Consider the following 15,539-nt stretch of genomic DNA (forward strand, 5'->3'; position numbering starts at 1 on the left):
CCCCCCCCCCCAATCCATCAGCAGGTCCTGCCAATCTTACCTTCAAACATATCCAAACTTCATCGCTCCTTACCACCTCCTCTACATGTAGGTTGCCACCTTTCACCAAGTGACAGACTTCTAACTGTCTCCCAGTGTCGGCTCTTCTTCCCTTTCAGCTTATTCTCTTCACACCAGCTGGGGGATCCTCAGGTCATGTTCCTCCAGTGCTCGAGGTCTCCATTGGTATCCCACCTTGCTCGCTGCTCAAAGCCAATAGCAGAGGCCTCACCATGGGCCCTTCAGGCTGTGTGAACTTCCAACTACCTATGAGCCAAGATCTTTCCAAGATCTTGGGAAGATGCAGCTCTGCCTTGGTGCCTCTGGGGTAGAACCTAGGACTCTGCATTTCAACCAAGCTTTCAAAGGATGCTGATGTTGCCAGGACCATCCAGAACTCATGTGGTCTGCACACCCACTTCCCCCCTTGTCTCTTTGCCCTTGCTAAACCCACTCACCTTCACTGCCCTTCTTGCGCCTCAAGACATCAGGTAAGCTCTACCTCAGGGCCTTTGCATATCCTGTTTCTCTCTCTCTGGGACATTCTTTCTCCAAATATTCAATTGGCTCACTTTCCCTAGGTAGTGGCTCCAGTGTCACCCTCTCAGCAAAGGGTCACCTGTCTTCTGTTCATGAAATTATACTCCACCACCCCCTAGTGACACTCTCCATCTCCATTAACTGTTTTATTTTATCAGTAGAACATACATCTGTCTAACATCATACATCTTACAAGTTTTTTATTTTTATTTTTGGCCAATCTTTCCCAGCTAGAAAGTAAACTTCAAGAGGTCACACGATCTTTTTTGTTCACCTCTGTATTGTCTGCTCCTAGAAGAGTGCCTGGTACATCACGGCACTTAATAAATATTCATCAAATACATTAGTATTTGAATTTTGTTCTTGTTGTTGAGAAAGTGCTTGGTTAAGGTCAGTAAAAAAAAAATCCCAAAAGCACCTCAAAACAACAACAACAAAAATCTTGTGGCTAGATAGCTCACAAGAGATTCAGCAATTTCTTTGTAAACTGGGAATAAGGGTGGCCGTGGGGGCTGCGAGCTGGGGGAGGAACTTGGTCTTTGGCAGGTGTCTATGGCAGGGGTTCAGGTCCTGGAGCTGTCCTGAAGCAGAACGTGGTGGTCTGGAGCACAGACTGGGCGTGGGGTGCAAATGACCAGCACAGCTGGGGTGTAGGCTCAGGGCTGGCTCTTGCACACCCAGCGTGCTCTCATCCTCTCCTTGGTTTTGCTCCTTTGTTGCACGTTCAGGTTCACTCTCCAGGTTGAGCCTGAGTCCCTGCGTGTGCAGGAGGCCCTTGGACCTGTCTGGTTTCTCCAGATCCTGGCCCCTGAGTAGGGATCCGTCATCAGGGCAGCCCTTTGACCTCCTCAGGGAAGACAGTCCCCAGTCTCCCTCTCAAAGGCACAAGTTAGTGCCCAGCCTCTTTCTATCGTCTTGCTGGTGAGTGTTGCCTCCGAGCGTCCTTAACTGCCAGTTCTGAATATTTCTAGTTAATGATGTGGCCTCCCTAGCCGCATCATGAGCCTGTTTATTTTTGATCATCTCACTTTGGATAATCAGCTTCCTCTTCCTTTTGAATTCATATCTCATTTGAAGTGCACACACGCACACACACATATACACACACATACACTCTCTCTTACACACACATACACTTTTTCTCTCTCTTTTACACACACACACACACGCACTCACACACACATACACACTCATGCACTATCTTGGTATAAAGTTTCCCAAGAGAACATGCATTGGGGTTTTTCTAGATTGGTTTGAGCCATACTCTGCAATCCTAATCACCATAGTCCTGAATTTTGAAATCCCCAAAGATCAAAATCCCCAAATACATACTATCTAGAAAGAATAATTTAAAAAATATTTAAAAGACATTTATTTATATTTTAAGAGGGAATTTATTTGAGAAGCCTATAAAAGCCTAACAGAGCACTTTATAGGCCACTTTACACAATAATAATGTATTTTTGCAAGCACAGGTATTCTAACAATAGTCACATAGGTATATACAATATATGGGCAGATGAAATGTATTTACAAATAAATAGGTCCAAAATTGAAATATACAGACACATATCACTAGGGTGGTAATTGTGTGTCTCCAGCTTTATAACTGTGGTCATATAAAATCCTATGTTGAACAACCTGAGATTTTTGATGAGATTGGCCCCCAGCCAGGATGGGTCACCACTCTATATGGAGTTGTCCAAAGAGCCAAGACCTCCAGAATTTAAGTTCCATAAATGTGTGTGTATGAAAAGGACATCCCCTCCTTTGCTGAGGATAATTCAACATTTTTACATACATGCATCCTGCTTACCCATAAAGGTGACGTTGTGGTAATGCACTTTCACAAAAATGCACAAAAATAAATCTAGAGCTCTCTAAAAGTCTTTATGCAATTTACATGGCCAGTACTTGAAATGATGCAAAGATATTTTAAAGATTATATATGTATATAATATTATAAATATCATTATATATAATATATCATATATATCATATAGTGAATTGTGAAAAATGATACTAACAATTTAATACTAACAATTTAAAAATTCGTGGGAAAAAAAACTAAAAAAAAAAAAGAAGAAAAAGGAAGAGAAAAAGGAAACAAAACAGAATATTCTCCCCCAAAACAAAAAAAGAAAGCTTGACATATGAAAAAGTGTATCTCAGGGATAGATGAGGGGCAGGTGTATGGAGGGGGTCCTTGCAGGAGGCCAGAGGTGGCTTTTGCAGTCACATTAATTATATTCTGAAGCCTTGCATTACTATTTTTACTTTCAATGGCTCTCTCCTGAGAGAACACGTTCACACTCCTGTTCCATGTGGCAGACCTTCCCCACCTGGTCTGCTCAGATTTACAAACTAATCCCCCTTCTGGAAACTCCCTTGCAAACACCCTCAAAATAAAGCTTTCTGGGTTGCTAGGTATTTGTTCAACTCCAAGAGACAGCTATCCTGTGTCCAACAGAAGGTGTACTAATCCCTCCTCCAAGATTCAGCCTTCTTACAGAGCTTCCCACCTCAATGGGAATTGATTTTTAGGATTTCAACATTTGGGATTATTCCATTTGGGATTGTGTCGTTGGGGTTTATGACCAGGTTTGACTGGACACTGCAGTCTAAGTGTTTATTGGTCTGTCTTCCCCCATTTCTGTCCAGAGGGCAGGGCCATGGGCTGATCTCTCTCACCAGTGAATTCCAAGCACACAGCTCAGCACTTGGCACATGATGCCCTTCATGAACCGGTGGAGAAGGAAGTCATGCATGGCAGCTGAGAATGGTTCTGCTTTGCAGGGTGATTAGCGCTGGTCTCCATTCTCCATCACTTCAGGGACGTTTGAGCAGGGACCTTGCAGCCTCCATCCGGTATAGATCTTCAGCTCAGATCTCAGCTGTTGGATTAGCTGCCAGCAAATGAATGAGTAGCCTGCTGCCCCTTAATGGTGAAGTCCCCCGTGCCTTCTAGGAAGGCACAGCCAGAGAACCTCCCTGCAGCTCCTGGGTGGTCTCCACACAGGAAGTCTGTGCTCACTCCATGTCCCTTGGAGCATGCTGTCAGAATCAATAAACCAGGGATGGATTTGCAAAGACCTGTCATTTCACGTATTACGAGAGCAAACCTTTAGGAAATGAAGATTCCTTTAGACTCAGTAAACATCCGCAGGACAGGCAGAAACTGGCATTTAGAAAAAATCCAGCTGAGGCAGAGGGGGTGGGGAGAGCTGGGTGTCTGTCAAGTGAATGTCAGGCTGTCACCTCCAGACAGCTGGGGAGTTCTCCGAGTTGAGTGATCTGGTGTAACTTGGAAGATCATGACAGATAAAGAGAACCCTGGAATGGGAGTTGGATTACCTGGACAAGCCCTGGAACTTCATTTCATAATCAGAGTCCTTGGGGACCTCCTTGGATTTTGAAATAGGATCGTCCCAAATCTCCAGTTCTACAGCTTGAGTGTCTAAAGTCCTTGCGGAGTTTATGGAAACCTAGGAAGATTTTTTTTTCTTGGTTCTCCCTCTGCCTTCCTGTGGATGCTGACTCCCTTTCCCTGTGCAACAAACTGGACCCCAAACTCAGCATCCTTGGTTGTCTCTCCCCCTCCCGGCCCCCCATGGAACTCACCCATTCTCACAAAGATCTGTAGACCACGGGATGCTTCATTGGTGAGGCCAACAGCTTCATCTTGTTGCCATGGCGAGCGTGTGAGGTCCACAGTCAGCCTCCAGGTGTGGCTGAGGTGTCTGTGAACACAACACTGTAACCTCCAATGCCACCTCCCGTTACCCATCGCCAGTGCTGCACCTGAGACCCTGGGACTCCTGAGGTGCCGAGGCTCCCCAGACCTCTGCTCTGCCACAGGGGAAGTTCCTCGCTGCCTTTTGCACTCACCCCCTTGGGCTCCACTCTGTGTGCACACATCCTTCAGGCCCCTGAAACACTGGCGCTGGAGAAAAGTCCACTGTCCACCACGAGGTCCTGCGGGGGTGGGGGGTTCTCTTCCCTCTGACCACCACAAGCAGGACCCGTATGTCTTCCTCTGCTCCCAGGGCACGTTCATCTCAGGAGGTCCTTCAAGGCTGAGAGGTCTGATAAACATGGTTGTGGACAGTTTTGATCTCTGTCATGCTGGGGGAAACCTGGGGTGGATACAGCTCAAGGTCACCCCGGGGCCTCCGTTGCAAAAGAACAAGTGAATACCTGGCTTAGCTGTCAGGAACCCGATTCCAGAACAAACCAGCCGCGTGATCTTAGGCAGGCCACTCACCTTGCTGAGCTTTAGTTTCCACTTAAAGTGGCCGCGAAGTCATGGATTCTCTTTCTTTCATGGGTTGTGGGAGGCTCAAGTGAGCTAAAAGAGCGAGGTCACAGACTTTGGTTTACAAAACATGATCTCATGATAAAGTGTTAGGAAAACAAAAAACAGACAGAAGGAGATTGCGTCCTAGTTTTCAGATTTGGGACTCTCCCTAGAGTCTGCCCAGAATGGAGGTGTGCTGGGGATGAGCTAAAACTTTGCCATTTTTTATTGAGGGATCCCAGGAGTGAATTCCAGAATCGCTCATCTAAGCAGGGAGCATTCCTTACCTTTGTGAGTGTTCAGTTGCATTCTCATCAAAGAAGTGTTTAAACAGGTGACTGAACATTAGGTTTATTTATTCTTTTTAAAGGTTGAAATGTGCACCTGGTGCTGTTTTGGTGACTCTGTGTCATGGGGGCCACCTCCTTTCTTTCTCGGCTCAGGCTGTCTGTGCACCCAGTGGACAGCATCTGTGCAGGTACCCTCACAGTTACCCGTAGTGACCAGTCCACGTGATGTAGCCAGATAATCAGCAGGAGGTTTGACCCAGATTTCCCCAGAGTTGGGGTGCCCATGCTGGCACCCCAGACAGATTTTGTTTTCTGACTCCCAACACGAGCTATTTCCTCCTCTGAGATCTGTCACCAGGAGGGTCTGCAGAGCCCCCCTCACTGTCTGCAGCATAGCGATTCCACTTGTGTCTGTGTTTCTCTTCTTTCTTCCCTCTGGTCTTATGACAGGAAATGGAGATTTGGTTTAGCAGCGAGGTGTCCCCTAGCCATCCACGTAGAGCAGGTAGTCGGAGGTAGCACCGACGACCTATTACCGTGTGATAAATTACCCATAAATGTAGTGGCTTAAAACAGCACACAGTTAGTATCCCACAGTCTCTACAGGTCAGGAGTCTGGGTGAAGCCTGGTTGGGTCCTGACCTCAGGTCCCTTTCCCAGAGCACGCCTGACCATTGTCTCGTAGCTTATCTGCTCAGGGCTCAGCTTGAACAGCCTCTGGAGCCTCTGGAGCCATGTCTTATCTGAAGGTTCTACTGGGAAGGAGCTGTTTCTGAGCTCCTGTGGGCAGCTGCGGGCTCATGGCTTGTGCCAAGTCCTTACTAGCTGTTGGCTGAAGACTGTCTTCAGTCCCCTGCCATGTGGGCCTCTCCATGGGGCAGCTCACAACACCAGCTTCCATCAGAGTGAACAAGCAAGAGAGAGAAGCCTCATCCCGAAGCAATCCAGCCCCCACTGGAGAAGATGCATGAATAGCTGAGCACCAGGCACAGGGGACCTGAGGACTGATTTTTCTTTTTCTTCTCCTTCTCCTTCTCCTTCTCCTTCTTCTTCTTCTTCCCAGAAGTGCTTAACCCAGCCCTCTATTTAGAAGCAGGGTCTCCCCAAGTTGCTTAGAATCTCGCTAAATTGCTAAGGCTGCCTTTGAACTCTAGATCCTCCTGCCTCAATCTCCCGAGCCACTGGGGTTCCAGGGGTGAGCCTCTGCGCCTGACTGGGCGGGCCCATCTTAGAAGCTGCCCTGTGCAATATGCACGGTTGGTGTCCCGGGGAGGGTCTGGGCTGCACGCAGACCTTGGGCTGTCTGGGTCAGATCACCTAAGGAGGGGATCACGAGGAGTGAGTGTTCAGAGAGGTGCTCTGAGCCCTGAGCGTAGGGCCCCCGACCTGGAGAAAGCAGAATCCAGGAAGGAACACAAGAGCGAGAAAAGGAGGCCCACAAGTTCCCATAGGTGGGACAGGCTGGGAGGAGCGCTGTCAAAGGGACGGGAAGTGAAGGCATCCAGACAAGGGAGCACAACCGCCCTCTCTCCATCTTTGGGTTTTAAAGAGGTGGTTTTCTAAGAAGAGGAGTCCTCAGATTTCTACAGGCCTTCCCCACCCCCCAGACTGCATAAAGAGTCCATTAGATGGCCGTCCTGCCCTCCTGGGTCTCCTCTAGCTTCTGGCTGGTGGGGGAACAGGAACAGCTCAGGCAGAGGGCGGCCTGTGCACAGCAGACAGCCTGGGCCAAGGGAGTGGAGGCCGGCTGCGTCTGCACACCCCTTCCTGGGACCTTGCTCTGTATGGCCTCTGGGCTGCTGAGTCAGTGCCAGAACTGCAGGAGCAAACAGTCTGACCGCGCGGCTCCCCCAGCTGAATTCCCAGACAGGCAGCCAAATGAGAAAAGGTGCAATTTAGCAAACAGAAACAAAGAAGAGGGGGAACGGCAGGCAGGCAAGGAATTAGCTACAGTGTGGGTTGTTTCCTCTCTTCCAGGGCATTCCCTTAGCTTGGTGTATACAGTGTTCCGTTACTCATCTAGTCAGTCGGATTTATTTTTTATTTTTTTTAATCTTTATTTTTTTATTGGTTTTATTTTTTAAATACATGACAGCAAAATGCATCACAATTCTCATTACACATATAGAACAATTTTTTCATATCTCTGTATATAAAGTATGTTCACACCAATTCGTGTCTTCATACATGTACTTTGGATAATGATGTCCGTCATATTCCACCATCATTGCTAATTCCCTGCCATCTCCCTTCCCCTCCCACCCCTCTGTCCTATCTAGAGTTCATCTATTCCTCCCATGCTCCTTCTCTCTACCCAACTATGAGTCAGTCACCTTATATCAGAGAAAACATTCGCCATTTGTTTTTTTTTTTTTTTTTGGCACTAGCTAACTTCACTTAGCATTATCTTCTCCAACTGCATCTATTTACCTGCAAATGCCATGATTTCATTCTCTTTTATTGCTGAATAATATTCCATTGTGTATATATGCCACATTTTGCCTACCAACCAAGAAAAGCCTAGGACTGGACGGTTACACAGCCAGAGTTCTACAAGACCTTTAAAGAAGAACTGATACCAATACTCTTCAATTTATTTCAGGAAATAGAAAAAGAGGCAGCACTTCCAAACTCATTCCACGAGGCCAATATCACCCTGATTCCAAAACCAGGCAAAGACACATCAAAGAAAGAAAACTTTAGACCAATATTTCTAATGAACATTGATGTAAAAATTCTCAATAAAATTCTCTCAAATTGAATACAAATACATATCAAAAAGATTGTGCACCATGATCAAGTAGGATTCATCCCAGGGATGCAAGGTTGATTCAACATAAGGAAATCAAAAAATGTAATTCATCACATCAATAGTCAGTATTGAAGAACACTTTTGATGCCTCAAATCCAGCATAGATGCTGGGATATCATGAGGTCTTAATTTATCTTTTTGTTGCTATAACAAAAAAACCGAAACTGGTAGCTTCTAAAGCAAATAGGTTGATTTAGATCATCGCTTTGGAAGCTGAAAGTTCAAGGTCCAGCAACTACATCTGGTGAGGACCTCTTGATGCATCATAACATGAAGGGTGGCATCACATGGAGGAAACACGTGCAAGAGTGAGATGGCACATGGTCAGGGCAGAAGTAAGAGAGCAAGAAGAGAAAGCTGAAGGGTTTCTTCAGCTTGTGGTAACCAACCCGTTTCCTGGAGCTCTAACCAACTCCTTCCTGCAAGACACGCATTAATCCTGCTGAGGTGGTGTCCCCCATGATGCAATTACCTTCTACTAGGCCCCACCTCTTAAAGGCTCCACCGTCTTTTAACACCCTATGCTGGTATCCCATAATATACCAGTCTTCCAGCACATGAAACCACGCCCAGATCATAGCACATGGTAAGCAGAGGCAGAAAGGCCCTGTGAACAAGGAGCTCACGGTGTAGAAATGAAGACAGAATTTCACGGCCACACAAATACATAAACATAGAGCAGTGGCACTGACAACCTTAGTTGGGCTTCTCTATGCTCTCTCCTCAGCCAGGTCTGGAACTTAGATCACGCACTGGGCTCCTCTTCTGCCCTTACTGGGCCTGGACCACCCACTCTTTGCTATAATCCCGCTAAGTTAGTCTGGTAGGCGTTCCCTGCCCCTTGATATATGATCACCCTCCTCGTAAGGGATCAAATGCTTCATCCCCACTCACTCCCTGATTGCCCCTGTCTGCCATCCGGAGAATGTTGTTCAATTGGTTTAGCAAGAAACCTCCCATTCTCCAGGTCTCTTCTTCGTCGTTTTTCATCTGCTCTCCCCTTAGCTCTGCTCATTGGCTGGAAGTTTCCACTTGTCCTTCTTGTTTTTGGAGGGGGCTTACTCTCCCCTCTCATGATAATCACGACTCCTTTTGCGATAATCCTAAATAAAGCCTTCCTGACCATTTTAGCAGGTGTCAGAATTGACTGACATAACTGCTGCAAGGGTGAAACCTGACTTTGTGGAAGCAAATGAACAGAATGAATCCTTCAGGGAGGCCAAAAGAAGGTGGTGCTATAGTTTGGATGTGGTTGGTCATTTCCCAAACTTGTGCTGAAATTTGGTTGTCAATGTAGCAGTGGTGGGAGGTACGGCCTTTAAGAAGGACTGATACCTTCCTCCTTTTATGGACTGATTCTTTATGAGAATTAGCTTCTTAAAATGTGTTTAGCTACTTTGTACCTTCCTCTTTTCCACGTGTGCTATGTTAGTCAGTTTTGTGGTGCTGTAACAAAATATGTAAGATAATCAAATTATAAAATGGAAAGGTTTATTTTGGCTTGAATTGAGATCTAACCGCTTAAAGCAGGATGGAGAAGTTAGAACTTAACCAAAACTTAGAAATAAAGCTAAAGGATAACTGCGGGGCCTTTCAGTATCATTCTGGAATTTGTCTAAGAGGCCCAGGCAAAAGGGCCTAGCTTTTTTTTTTTTTTTTTAACCCAGGGCCTTGCACATGCAAAGCAAGCACTCTATCAACTGAGCTATCTATAGCCCCAGCCTCTAATGACAGCTTTCTAGGGAACTGTGCCTACAATTAACTAGTGAGTAGGGACCAAACAGTGCAGAGTTAGACATTAACTTGTAAAAGATTGTTAAGTTGCAAATTATTTTTTGTCCATTAGAGATGCAAACATTTCTGCCCAATAGAAAAATAGCTTAAAAGGATAGTTTTACAGCCCTGTAGGACAGTAAATCTTTTTATCTATCTAGCTTAGCAAACTTACTTCCACATTCCTTTCCCAAGGAAACATACAAGCGCCTGTTCCACAATCCTCTCTGAGCTGGGTTTTCCAGTTGGCCCCTCGTCAGTCAGCAAAGCAAGTCTGTGTCAGGTGCTCAGTATACATTTGCATGAGAGTTATGTTTTTCCCCCTTTTTTATTTGTTCTTTTTAGAGCTACATGACAGTAAGAGTATTTTGACATTATACATTACATGGAATATAACAATTAGGGTCCCATTTTTTATATCAAAGAGACTTTAGGCCTTTGGCTTTTTGAGATTGGCTTGTTTCACTTAGCACGATATTCTCCAGTTCTATCCATTTACTGGGAAATGCCATAATTTCATTCTTCCTTATGGCTGAGTAACTTCCACTCCTAGGTTTATATCCGAAGGACTTAGTATCAGCAGATTATAATGACGCAGCCACGTCGGTGTTTATAGCAGCTCCACTCACAGTAGCCAAGCCGTGGAACCAACCCAGGTGCCCTTCAACAGAGGGATGGATAGAGAGTCACATTTTCATCCTTTAAAGCTCCCAGTTGGACAGAGGTGGGTCTCATGACCACAGCCAGTGTTTCCTACTCAGCAAGGGTTGGGGACTGTCAGGATCCACCTCCTGATATGGTTTAGATGTCTAGACTGGATACCCTGCTGTCTGTGCCCTTCTCATGCTTGGCTGTTTCTGTCAGGGAGGCCCCTTCCTTCCCATCCCCAGGCTCACAACCTCAGTGTTGCTCTTCCTCCTTGGTTGGTCAGTTACTAAGCCCTGTCAATGCTCCCTGTGGTCTGTCTCTGGAAAAGAGCCTTCTTCTCCAATCCATGGCCACCACTCACTCCGGGTGCCAGGATCACGAGGACCTTATTCGATCCTGGTGAGTCCTCCCGTTTCTAGGATCTTCCTCTCCAATGCATCCCCCAAATTATTGCCAAGTTCATCTTCTGTCACCACCCTGTTTAGAATCCTTGGGGACATCTACGATTGTAATCCAGACTCAATTCCTGGTTTCCAAAAGCTTTGTGTGGGAAGGGCCATGTGAAGGGCTGGCCGGTTGTGTTTCCTCCTTCTTGGAATCCTTAGAAGGGTCTCCCCACCTGGACCTCCCCCACCACCAGGGGCTCTGAACATGGCTTGCCAAGCCATGAGACTCACTATTAAACTGATTAGACCACGAGGGGGCATCTGATTCCTAGGCAGCCAGCATGGGGCCTGACATCAAGGGCTGCCCAAGAACAGCCAGGGCTGGACGAGCCTCAGAATCAATCTGATCCTCTCCTGGGAGTCTCACTCCAGATGGGAGCACAGAGGAGAGTCGGGGAGGGGCTGAGGATGAGTCACCCAATCTGGGCACTGCCGTGGCAGTCATGGGGATAACAACAAGATGGCTGTGTCCTGAACTGATCTCCACAGTGTTGACCATGACCATTTTCTGTATTCTGATGCTTTGAGATCTGGGGCCTCACTGACCTGACAGGGACTGCTTGTCCCAAGAGTAGTCAGTCTTAGAGATGGCAATGGCTTGCATTCCCCACCGCCACCCAAGCATGCCTTTCAGAAGCAAACCAACAAATCCAGAGTCCCTACCCCCACTACTCTCAGGACCACTGCGGACCTGCCCTAATCATCCCCAGGCCAGAATCAGACTAGGCGTAGCCCCTACACTCCGGGTCCCATGCGAAGTATTCAACCTACAAATCCTGGGCCTGCTCAACTTGCATCCCCCTTCCCACCTCTGCCTTGGGCTCCTGCCCGCGGTTCCCCACCCTTCCTCTCACCCTGGTGAGAAGGTGGTCCCCAAAGCATGGCACCCCCTGTCCTCTTGGGAACTGTGAGTAATAAACTAAAATCCCAACGGCCGTCTCTGCCTGATCTGTTGGCTTTACTAGACCTTAACGTCTCTAAGTAGCTCTATTTTAAAGCACTCAGTTTTCATGGTGTGTGCCTATCTCTAGAGCTTGGTGACGTGCCTGTCCCAACTTTTCTTAGAGGCAGGGCTATGTTCTCTTGCTGAAGTACCCCCTCATTGTCTTAGTAGATTCAACCCCCTTCACTTAAGGTAAGTCAAGTATCCTTGTTGCTTGCAATCTTAAAACAAAACAAAACAAAAACAAAAACAAAAAAACCAAGGTCATCCACAGGGATGCCACGGCAGATCTGTATCGATTCTCCTAACTTTTCTTCTACTGTGCTTCTCAGACCCTTCAAATTCAGCCAGATGGACTGTCTGTGTCTTCCCCTATGTTCTGTGCTCTGGACCTTGTTAACACCGGGTCTCCCCCTAGGCATGCCCTCCTCCAGTCCCTCTGTGGGTTCCACCCCCGCTTCCTCCGAGGTCTGACTGGAGGTTCACCTCCAATCATGAGAGTCTCCTGTGATGACTTTCATGACTTCACCTTCATGGGCAATTGCCTCTTTCTGGGAACACCTGCATCATCTACCGCCCGTATTCAATATTAACTTCTCAATATTCAGGAACTCTCTCTCCTCAAGGCTTTATGTTCTCTCAGTTCAGGGGCCAAGTGTTTGATATTTTGCGTGATGACAGGATGCACTTGATACCGAATAAATCCTCACAGTCTCCCTTCTCGTGAGTTGTAGGATAAAATCCCCAGAGGCTGCAACAGTGGTTACCTTTAAAGCCAGGGTCTGGCCAGGTGAGGAGGCCAGGACTCTGCTCACTTCCAGTCTAGGCTGAACCCATCTGGGAGGGAGGGGGGGTCAGCCTGTCCCTAGTTTTCCTGAACTGAGAGCCTAATTCATTTCCTGTGATTCCATGACGCTTGAGAAGATTTTTCTTTCTTTATCTCCTTTTCAGGCCTAGAAGGGAAGGTAAAGCACAGTGGAAAAAATGGAGAACCCCAAGAGGGGAGGGGGCCACCAGTGAGATGGAGGGGACCATTTCCTGTGCAGAGGTTGGGTCTGGGCAGGAGGCTTGGCAATTGAGCGTGTTCTTCTCAGTTTGGTCCTGGGCTGCCCTGTTTATAATAAAAACATTTGGCTTGAATTCCACAGGCTCCAACTCCTGTTGTAAATGTTGAAGCGTTTCAGGCTGCATTTCCTTTCGTCCCCTGAGAAATTCTTTACAAAAAGCACAAGGGCTGAACCAAATAGTTCCTGGGATCGGCTCCAATCGGAGGCATCACATTTAGAGTCTGAACTATGCATACAATTCAGATACTAAAAACCAAGCCCCGGATATACCTTTTAAATGGCAAACAATTATTTGCATCCAAATCCACGGACTGTGTCTCTTTAAATGTTCTTTCCATTCCTAGTACATGCTGTAATCAGCAGATGGCCTACCTTCCCCCACCACCCCCCTTAAAACAGACCCTCCTAATAGCTAATATCCTGCAGTGACCAAAGCCATTAGAAGGATTAGCCATTACTATCCTGTCCAGCAAACACATAATGCTCGTGGGAATTGCCTTTTTCCCCTTTGCTTGTTGTTTTTATGGATGAATCAGAGCCCAATGGTGGGTTGAAAAATCAAAACGAGGAGGGCAGAGGGTTATGTCCATTCTTTCCCAGGGTACCTCCCAAGCCGACTTCAGATTTGTGATTCTTTTGTTAAAATGATGGCAGATGTCATCCTGGTGGATAGAGCAAGCTCTAAAAGGACACAGACAGTACGCAGACCTCTGTCCCTAGTTACCATAATATCTAATACTCATCCTTTCCCAAGTGCGAAAGCAAATCTGTGCTCTGCCTGTTCACACAGTCCTATTTGTGCTGTAAAAGATGAGCAATCAGCCGCCCAACCCAAAAGCCACGTTGCAGGGCCCAGGAATGCTCTGAAACACTGCCACCCAGTGGCGCTTGGCAGCACAGCAAGTAAGCAAGGAACCCAGCTTTCCAGGCTGAAGAGGCGGCGGCAGCGGCAGCGGCGGAAGCAGCAGCAGCAGCAGCGGCAGCGGGCAAGGGGGCAAAACTGGCCCTGGAACAGGAAGTGGAGCTGCAGGAAAGCCCACTGTGTGGCACAAAGACACGAGCCAGTTTGGAGATGGCTAAATAGGGCAGGTGACAGAAACCCGGAAAAAGACAGCTGGCATATAAAGAGAGGAATTAACAAATGTAATGAGGTGGTACATCTGAGCAGTCTCTTTTCTAAAGGGAAGAAACACATGCTTTCTCTAAGCGAGAGCTGGAGAGAGATGATGGGAAGATGAGTCAATGGAACTCCTTTTGGAGTCGGCCTTAATTTGGATGAGTCAGTCTTGCGCATGTCTGGGTTCTTAAGGATCCTCAGTCTCTTCTGACCGTAGGGAAGTCACAGCACCTTGGTTTCCTCACCTGAAGAAGCTGAGTTAGACCTCGAAATGAAGCCCTAACACTGTATGAATATATTATCTGAGACACCAAGTAGGTAAAAAATGCAGAGATACAGAAAATGCAAGAGCTGGGTCATTTGTGTGACTGGCAACTGCTCGAAGGGAGAACCTAAAATGATATGTCACCCATTTTCACCTCTTGGTGGTTCAGGACTTGCTGGGACAGTGCAAGGAACAAGTCACAAGCCATTGGGTGCGGGTGATTCTCAGAAAGAACCTGCCATTCAACCTTTCAGCATCAACAGATGAAGGCCCGCTCGCTCCTGGAGATCTGGAAGCTTCCAGCATATTCAGTGCATGTGGGGGAAGTGTCGAGAAGGAATTGGGATGGAAAAGGAGGTTGTACTCCATTAAAATTGAAGCTGAACCAGAAGCTAATGGGTTAGTAATTTAATACGTCACTCTTCTCAGTCATATTTTCATTTTAAAAAGAAAATTTCTGTTTGAGGGCCAAGCAATTCCAAAGAAATTAGATTCTGCTGGTTTGAAATGTAAGAATCCAGGCGGGCGGTCAGGAAAATGCGGTTCTCCTTCCTTCTTATCTGATCGTCCCTGCCCTGCCTCAGTAGTGCATATTTCTTGGGAAAAAGCATATGTGATCACTGTTTTAAAGACTGTTAGAATCACTTCCGTATCCAAGGTCTGAAAGAAGATTTGGGCTCAGGCTCCATTTGAAGAAATCCAGGTTGTATTTCCCCCAGCATTTAGGGTTTGATGGTTTCTGCTTATCTAAAGTGCTCACATTGCAAACAGGAGCAGCAGGGCTGGGGATTTAAATTCTGTCTTGATGGGAATTTGAACTGAAATGCTCTGCCCAGTGCCACTTTATAAGCTGGGAATCATCAAGCTAGCTACAAATACCTCGAGGGGTCCTTGCAGTTGCTCAACATAAATCAGCAAAATGACAGGCAATTGACTTTGAAGACAGCTCTCACATGGCTGAGTGGCTGGAGCTGCTGGAAGCAGATGAGGGCATTTTCCTGTAAACATGATTGTGATTAGCACCAGAGTAAACAGTGGATTGGGTTGTATCTGTCAGACTCCAGCTTGCTCTGGATTTTTCATTAGGTAGAAATCAACATGTGCCTCTGTATAGCAAAGTTGGCAACTCCAAGAAATAAGTTTGTATTTCCACACCTGGTGAATACTTCTGATTTCCCCAGAAGGGAAGCAGGAAGGGAACTTGATTCTGCCATGTTTTCATGGAGAGTTAAAAAAATAGAGTGTGGGAATCAGAACCATTAATGCAAAAGCAGTTCAGCTTGTACCCTGTACTCTTATGCT

The sequence above is a fragment of the Marmota marmota genome, unplaced genomic scaffold (assembly GCF_001458135.2).
Source record: "Marmota marmota marmota unplaced genomic scaffold, marMar, whole genome shotgun sequence".
In the NCBI taxonomy this organism is placed as follows: domain Eukaryota; kingdom Metazoa; phylum Chordata; class Mammalia; order Rodentia; family Sciuridae; genus Marmota; species Marmota marmota.